The sequence below is a fragment of the Pteropus medius genome, unplaced genomic scaffold, assembly GCF_902729225.1.
Source record: "Pteropus medius unplaced genomic scaffold, Ma_sr-lr_union100, whole genome shotgun sequence".
NCBI lineage: Eukaryota > Metazoa > Chordata > Mammalia > Chiroptera > Pteropodidae > Pteropus > Pteropus medius.
Window position 1 is genome coordinate 1,398,135 of NW_024350924.1, and position 8,375 is coordinate 1,406,509.

The 8,375-nt window shown below is 45.0% G+C and overlaps 1 pseudogene; it reads left to right on the plus strand.

Annotated features, from left to right (window-relative positions):
* Positions 1-965: 965 nt before the first annotated feature.
* LOC120585325 (uncharacterized) lies at positions 966-1,084 on the plus strand (annotated as a pseudogene).
* Positions 1,085-8,375: the final 7,291 nt, after the last annotated feature.

Genomic DNA, 8,375 nt, shown 5'->3' on the forward strand with positions numbered 1-8,375 from the left:
CTGATTTCTCACCTCCTTTCCCAAAGCAGCGGCTCAGCCTTCACTATACATGAATAACAACATGCACGTGCTTAAACACCATTTAAGCGAAAATGTTGACCTCAGCCTTAATGATTCTCTTTTTCTTATCATTGCACGTTCAAGCCTTAAACAAGGCCAGTAATGACTTCAAAATGTGTCTGGAAACCCGATTCTTCTCCGTACACCCTGTGACATCATCCCAGTATGAGCCACCTCATTTCTCGCCGGGGTTATACAATCGTGCTTTTATGCTTTCTCTGCTTCCGGTCTTGTCCCTCTTCAGTAAAACTTCCACCAACAAGACAAATGGAGTCTTTGAAAAAGCAAATCCGATTATGTCACTTCCCTGCTCAAAACTCTCCAATGGTTTTTCCAAAAATAAAATCCAAAGTCCTTGCCATTACCTGCAAGGCCCAAGGCGATCCGATCTCAACTTAGCTCTCTAACTCATCATCTGCCAACCTCTCCCTGTTCGCTCTGTTCTGGAAACAGAAATCCACATGCTGTTACTTGGAGGTACCAAGCCAAGCTCGCCCCGCCCCAGGATTCTGCGCCGGCTCTTCGCCCGCACTGCATGACCCTGACAGCCACACAGCTCCTTCCCTGGCTTCTTCAGATCTCTGCAAACATTCCCCAGGGAGGCCCTCCATGGCTACCTCGTCTAAAGCAGTACTATCCTCTGACTGTCTCCTTCCTCTGTTCTGGTTCTCTTCATTGTGTTATCATGTCCTGATTTTATGCCATGTATATTCATTTATTGTCTAGCTCCTTGTTCTTGCCAGTGTAAAGTGGACTCTATTAGAGCAGGAAATTGTCTGTCTTGTCTACCACTTATCTCCGGCACCCTTGCACATAGGTCAGTACTCGACACATTCACTGAGTAAATAGGAGCTGTTGAAGAGTTTCGAAAAAAGAAATGAAATATCATTAAAAAAAATTGGCCCAGCTACAGCCACGCCACCCTGAACGTGCCCGATCTCGTCTGATCTCGGAAGCTAAGCAGGGTGGGGCCTGGTTAGTACTTGGATGGGAGACCACCTAGGAAGACCAGGTGCTGCAGGCATTAAAAAAAAAAAATTGGCCCGGGGGCAAGAATGGGAACAGAGTTGGCAGTTAGGGGATCTTGCAACTGTCTAGATGAAATGAGGTTGACCTGGAGTAAGGTCGTGGGAGTGGAGATGTTAAGAAGACACTGATTCAAGTCTTCTGACCTTCAAAATTATTCACTCCGATTTTGTTTGTGCCCCAGTTCTCCGTCCTATTTACAAAATTGATTCTCTGCCTAAATATGTCTCAAATGTCTTGATGCAGAATAATAGAACGCTACAACTGGAAGCAGACACAGAAGTTTTCTAATTTGACGCCTGATCCTACAGATGAGGAAACAGCCTCAGGGAGATGGGAGGCTCCTCTCCGGGTCTCCTGGCTTGTTAGGGGAAGGAGCCCTAACTAGAACCTGCTTTAACTCACTCCCTTCCCTGCGCTTTCTCCACCTCGCCATTACCTGGTCTACGGAATTGTCTTGGAAAGAAATATATGTACTTTTAACATCTTAAGAACTTTGAAACTGCTAATTGTTTTAAAAATAACTTGCTATGTGATTTCAAGTTGAACTTTGGCTTTCTGCATAATTTTAATTATATTTTGGGCTGTGCTGAGAAGTCCCAAGAGAGTACATCAGGTTTTTGCTTGGGTTTTTCTGTACGGTGGATTCGAACTAATGGCGTGGCAGCCAAGGTTTTACTCCAGGGTTGTTCATTTAGGGCTTACCCCGCTTTCCCTTAAGCCCCTCCTGGATAGTTACTCTATGTCATCTTCAATTCAGGACTTAAAAATGGGATTATGACCAATATTTTAAAGAAAATGCAAAGTAAATTGAATAATACAAGTAGACCAGACAGATTAAATAAAGGTAAAGAAAACAATTTCCTTCACACTAATGTAGATTCATTTCATCACACACCATTAAGGTAAATTTTCTCCTTCAAACCACCCAGGCAACAATATCTCATCATTAAGTGTAATAAATGCTGAGGGCATTTCCCACCCCTCTGCAAAACCAGAGGACACCTTCCCTCCCTTCTCTATATTATGCAGGTCTAATTTGCACAGAATTCAGGAGCGTTTCATTAATTCATTTAAATAGGTTGCCTGTTTCTAATGAGTTCATCACACAAACGTACTTAGGAGCTTTGCCCTCCTGGTGAGAAGACGTGTGATCTTGACATATAGGGTGAGAAAAAAAAGGGGGTAATTCACTTGGGGCTGATGGCCTGAGAAGCTGAAAAATATATGGGTAGAAGTTGTATTGTTTCTGTCGGCAACTACGTGAATTTATACCCCTTGAGGCTGAGCAGGACAGACGCTGGACACGGTCTGTGGAGGGGCGTGGCTTCAGCCTTCATTAGCACATCCGGTTCCCCCTGCTAATCTCTGCTGAAGCCTGTGTATTTTTTTAGGCAGCTCTCTAATAGTCTGAGAATGTAAGGGAGAGAATTGTGTACCCTCAAATTCACATGTTGAAGTCCTAACACTCGGTACCTCAAAATGTGACTTTATTTAGTAATAGGTTCATGGCAAATGTAACTAGTTAAGATGAAGTCATACTGCAGACAGGCAGGCCCCTAATCCAGTATAATTGGTATCTTTATAAAGAGGCGAAAATTGGACACGCACAGGGAGAACGCACGTGAAGATCAGAGTTACGCTGCCACAAACCAAGGAACTATAGAAGCTTGGAGAAACCCCAGAACAGAGCCTTCCCCAGGGCCTTCTGGGGGAGCATGATTCTGCCGACACCTTGATCTCGAACAATAAATTCCTGTTGTTTAAGCCACTTGACGTGTGGAGCGTTGTGACAGCGGCCCTAACGAACGAACGCAGAAGCCGCTAAGGAAGAACAGCAGTGTTGATTTCACAGGTCCAGCTCTGGAGCCACAGGGTGAGTTTTCTGAAATGTAAATGGAACTTGTCACTCCCCCGCTTGAAAGCTTGAAACCCTCGGCCTCCCTCCTGAGCAGGCCTGCGAGGCCCGCCCCAGGAAGCTCCCTGGCACCGATAAGCTCCTCTCACCCTCTCGCCTCTCGCCCTCTCCATCCATCGGCGCATGCCCCTTGCTCTTCTCCAAGAGCTAAGCACTCCGATGGGCACGTAATTCCTCCCTCGCCTAGACTTGGTTTTGGCTCAAAAACATTTCCTTGACCACCTTCCATAGAAGAACGCTCTCCTCACTTACTTTACTTGCTTCCCCTCAATGACACCGGCACCTAACTTTATGTAACTGTTTATCGCTCCTCACCGCCTGCAGGCACGTCAGCTCCTCAAGAGCAGGGCTCCCGTCCTAGCCTCGAAGTCTAGAATGCTGGAGCCCATCGAAGGAGCTCAGCCCATATGAGTTGGATGAATGAATGAATGAATGAATGAATGAATGATTTGCCCGCTCCTTGCGGATTTAAATTTTTCAAGCTCCTTCCAAGGCATGCCTGGTGGCTGCTTACACTTTTCTCCGTTACTGTGAGGCCGAGCCCACGTCCTGCGTGTCAAAACTCCCCTTCTCCATCCGACTGTCCCTGACCTGACACTTCGAGCCTCAGGAAGGACATCTCCTAAATGAGAAAATGAGCTCCCCTGAGGAGACGTTTCTCTCCACTCCTATAACCTCTGTAGAACCTGGCACACAGTAAATATTGATTTAAGGAGTCAACACTTTTTTTTTTTTCCACAAAGAATTAAATTTTAGTCAACTAAATTTCTCCAAAGTAACCAGGCCTCTCACATGAACCTTATACTTGTCTTAAATGATCTTTCAATGTACCCATCTGTGGAAAGCAGCAGCTAGAATGGCCTTCAGAGAGCCCTTTGTCCTAATAATCATGCTGTCACCCCCTCCTCTTAGCATGAGCTGGATTTAGTAACTCAACTCTAAGGAATAGAACAGAGCAGAAGTGAGGGCTTCTGAGATTAAGTTATAAGGATACCAGCTTTCATCTTGAGTGCTTTAGGTCTCTCGCTCTTGGCTGGATAATGTAAGGAGAAGCTGGCTGCCCCGTTGTGAGCCAGCCACGTGGAGAGGCCCACGCGAGTGAACTGGGAAGCAGATTCTCCACGAGTCGAACTGTGAGATGGCTGCAGCCTTGACTGGCACCTTGACTGAAGCCTCAAGGGAGACCCTGAATGGGAATACCCAGCAAGTCTTCTCTCTGATTCCTGACTCACAGAAATTTGAGAGGTAATGAGTGTTCGTTGTCGTTGGCTGCTAAGTGTTGGAGAAATGAGTTACACAGCAGTAGATAATACACCATGTTTGATTTGTGCTCCTAACACGTCATTTTTAAAGCATTACTAATGTGAACGATTAACTTGAGACGTTTCTTCCAAAGACTAATATATCAGGAAAAAGAGAACTTTTTCATGTCTGTGTTAAATTTTAAAACTTGTAGCATTTTTGTATGTAAAAGTTTAATTTTAAATGGTGACTAAAATGCAAATTAAAAATCTCTGTTGTTCATACATATTATCTCATTTAATCTTCATAAAACCCTTTGGAATAAGGTGCAATCATCACCTTCATTCCTCAGAGGAACTGAGAAGCAAGCTGTGTAAGCAACTCACCCAAGGTCACACAGCTAATAAGTGGTAGAGCCAGAGAGCTCGGTTCTAAGGCCGAGGCCTTGACTTTTAGTCTGTGCTGTTTCCTAGACAAAAAGTTCAAACATAGTATTAAAATAGGTCAAATCACCTTAAAAACCAGCCCTGGTGTAGATGTGTTACTCAAACAGCACTAGAGTTGTCATGATTAAGATGGGACGATATCAGTCATTGATACATTCTCATGAGGATTAAATGAGATGATATATACCTCATGCCTAGTATTCTGCCTGCACGTACGAGTACAAAAATGTCCAAATGTGAAGAGGAAACGGAGCCTACATTATCATTGGAAAAAAACGACCAACTGACAAACAAAAAAAAAACCTTTCCCTTTCTGAGGAGGTATCATTCGAATCACTAGAAAATCCCAAAGTATTCACTGATGAGACTCTTGGGTCATCATTAGATTTATTGACACATTTTAAACTCATTGGTGCATGCCGACAGCAAGAGGGATAAGCCTTGGGACGCAGCTGCTACCTTCCCACCTGACCCTGGGGTCTCAGCAGCTGCCCATGGTGTAGACAGCAGCTCCCCAGAACGATTCTCAGTGGAAGAGATTTAGGAACTGTAGAAATAATTCTGAAAAATCAGAAGCTCCCATGTACGGATGTATCATGGATGAATGTAAAGAGCATTTATTTGACCTTGAACTCGGACCCCTGGGTTTCAGTCCTACCTTTGCCAGCAGCTCCAATCTGCCCGACCTCGGGCAAGTTGGTTCATCTTACCACACCTCAGTTTCCTCGTCCTTAAAATGGAAAGAGAATAAGGTTGCCCCGCCGGCTTTTCAGGGTTCTGCTGCTCCAAATTTGACCAGAAAAAGTATGTCAAAGGACTTTGTGAGCTGCAGATTGCAAGTCAAGGGATATTTATTTTTATTATCAATGGCAGAGGGACAACGTATACTAATTGTAGATAAGTCGGATTTCTGCCACCTGTGGGCGTGGAGCAGCCACGCCTGAAACGCACCGCTGCTGTGGGAGGTGCCGGTCAAGTCCAGAGGCGCACACACCCAGGCAGTTGTTCGGAGAGAGGCTGTGTCGTGACACCTGCCCAGAGCTGGCTGATAGCCAGTGCCACCAGGAGCGGCTTTGGTTTCTGAGGTTCAGTTGTGACCATCCCCACAGAACTCAACTGTTAGAGTCAAAGGTCAAAGCACATTTAGCTGCTCAGCCATAAAATCTAGAGCTGGTGCCCACAGGTCTCCACAGGTCCCCACACAGGAACTCGCTCTGCAGGCTTTCTCTGACTTCTGCATGTGTCAGCAGGTGAGTGTTAAGGACACCAATGCGGAGCCACCCTCGCGCCACTTACGGCCATGGAATGGTCACGCAAACAACTGTGACAAGCGGACCAGTAATTGACTTTCATAGTTACTGCCAGTGTACTTTAAAACTTCGACATCTTGATGAAGTCTTTGAATTCCTTTACTTTGAACCACGAGGAAAAACAATTTCACAGAACTATGGCATTGGGATGGAAGCAACAGAGTGCAGCCAGTCAGCTCCTTCATTTTCAGAGATGACGACCGTGCGTGCTGTGCCCAGGGTCCCTCCGCTGGTGAGAGGGGCCAGGGCTCTGCCAGCGGACGGTGGGTCGGACACGTGAGCCATTCTGGAGTTCACCTTCTCCACGCAGAACTCGGCATGGACCCCAAAGTCCATCAGAGGACAGGGGAGGACAGGGCACGATGGTGCCCTTGTGCACATTCCGTTTCTGCATCGAGGCCTCTGAACGTCTGTGTCACTGCAGATGCATTGTGCCTAGAAATTCTGGAACTTTCTGACAGAGCCAGAGTCTAGAGTGCTTCAAATGGAGTTCTTGGTTTATTTTCTGTCTTTATTTCTCTCAATCCTGTCTAATCGATAGCATCTAACTAGAGATAGGCTTTCTTTCCGACCTTCTTCCTGGGACTTGTTCATTACAATAAGGGACCTTCCAGTCCGCCAGATGTGAGTGCGTAACATTTCTAATCAGAGTCTGACCAATCCCAGAAAACTAGTTTCAGTGAAAAATGAAGTGACTAATGGACTCGGTCTACACGATTATGAGCTGAGTGAAATTTTCATTTTCATACTCAAAATGATGTGGAGCTGTTAAATTCGACTTCTGAGGTTGTTTGTGGGTTTGCATATTAATCTTCCTGAACACACACCTTTTATTCTATCTGTAATTTGAACGCTCAAAATCAAACCATGTGTAACAAACACAGCATTAGGTCTAATATTCAAAATAAAAGCTGTGAGGACATGGTTCAGTTCCTGAGTATTTTATAAAGGAAAGATCGACATTTCCCAAGCACTCACAATGTACCAGGCCCTTTGCTGGACATCTTTCCCACATGTTATGGCCCTCTCAGACACTTATAATTATCCCTTTATGACAGAGAGAAAATCGAAGCTCAGAAAAATCAATGGCAAAGCTGGGGTTTGAACCCAGATCTGACTGATGCTAAAAATCCCATACTTCCTATGACATCAAATGGTTTATTTCCTTCCTAAAGGAATTGTCTCATTTACAATCTGCAGAGTTTGGCCCTCTCATTCAATAAATGGGCCTGAATTACAGTAAAGGAATTCAAAGATTAATATAGCAACTACCCAAATTTGCCAGCGAATTCATGTGACGATAGCGAGGACAATGAGGACAAAAATGGTCCAGCATAAGTCAGCCACGATCCCACTTTATATGTGTGATTTCAGCTGAGTCTCACAACCAGCCTATGAAGTAGGTGCTATGATGATACCTACTGGGCGAGGCCCTGTGTGGCAGGGATGGGAACGTGAAGCCGGATGTGCGGTCTGACGTCAGAGGCCATGCCTTTATCGCTCTTCTATACAGCTGTCAAATAGAACCAAGCAGGGCACCTAAAGACCCATCATCAATATATTGTACTTCAATTATTTGATGGGAGGAAAGTATTTGAATGTTATAAAGGATATAGTTCCATGTCAAATATTAAAAGGGAGGTCGTTATTACAACCGGTCTCTTATTACAGAGGGTGGTAGTGATCTAACAGAAGGCCTAAAAGTCACATAACCGTTAATATGTTGAAGAGATAAAACCAAGACATCGAAGGAACTGGAGTAAGGGGCGGACGACCCGCCACCGTGATGAATAGGGGTGATTTTATATTTCCGAGCACAATCGTGCTGGTGATGTCAGCAGAAAAGCTGCTGCTGAGGACTTGCTTTTCCTGGTCCTCGGAAGAAACGGGCTCCCATTCTCTCCCGAGCCGGCCTGCCTCCACCATCGCGGACGACCTGAAGGCCTGCTCCATCAAGAAAACCTGCCTTTGAGGCTCTCTGGTTCGGCAGTTCTTTATTTTCTTTGCAAAACTTGTTTCAAAATATAAAAGAAACAGTTTGATCTCTGATACCAATCGACTTAGGTGGCATCTGTTTGAGGTTTTCTTTTAGGAAGCAGAAATTAGAGAATGTTTCTGAATTCTGTGTTAATTTTTAATTGTTTAAGCTGCTGTTTTTTTATGAAATAGCTTCTTCTTGGCTATGTAATCTTAGAAACATACCTAATCTCTCTCTTGTCCCGTGAAGTGTGGCAGGACAAGGTGCTGGTTACAGAGGTTACGGAGGCTGATGTCCAAGTCAGAACCCCAGCTCTGACACGTACCAGCTGTGTGGCGTAGCTCAAGGTGCAGCCTCTTAAAATGCCTCATTTGGAGATAACATGGGGTTCTACC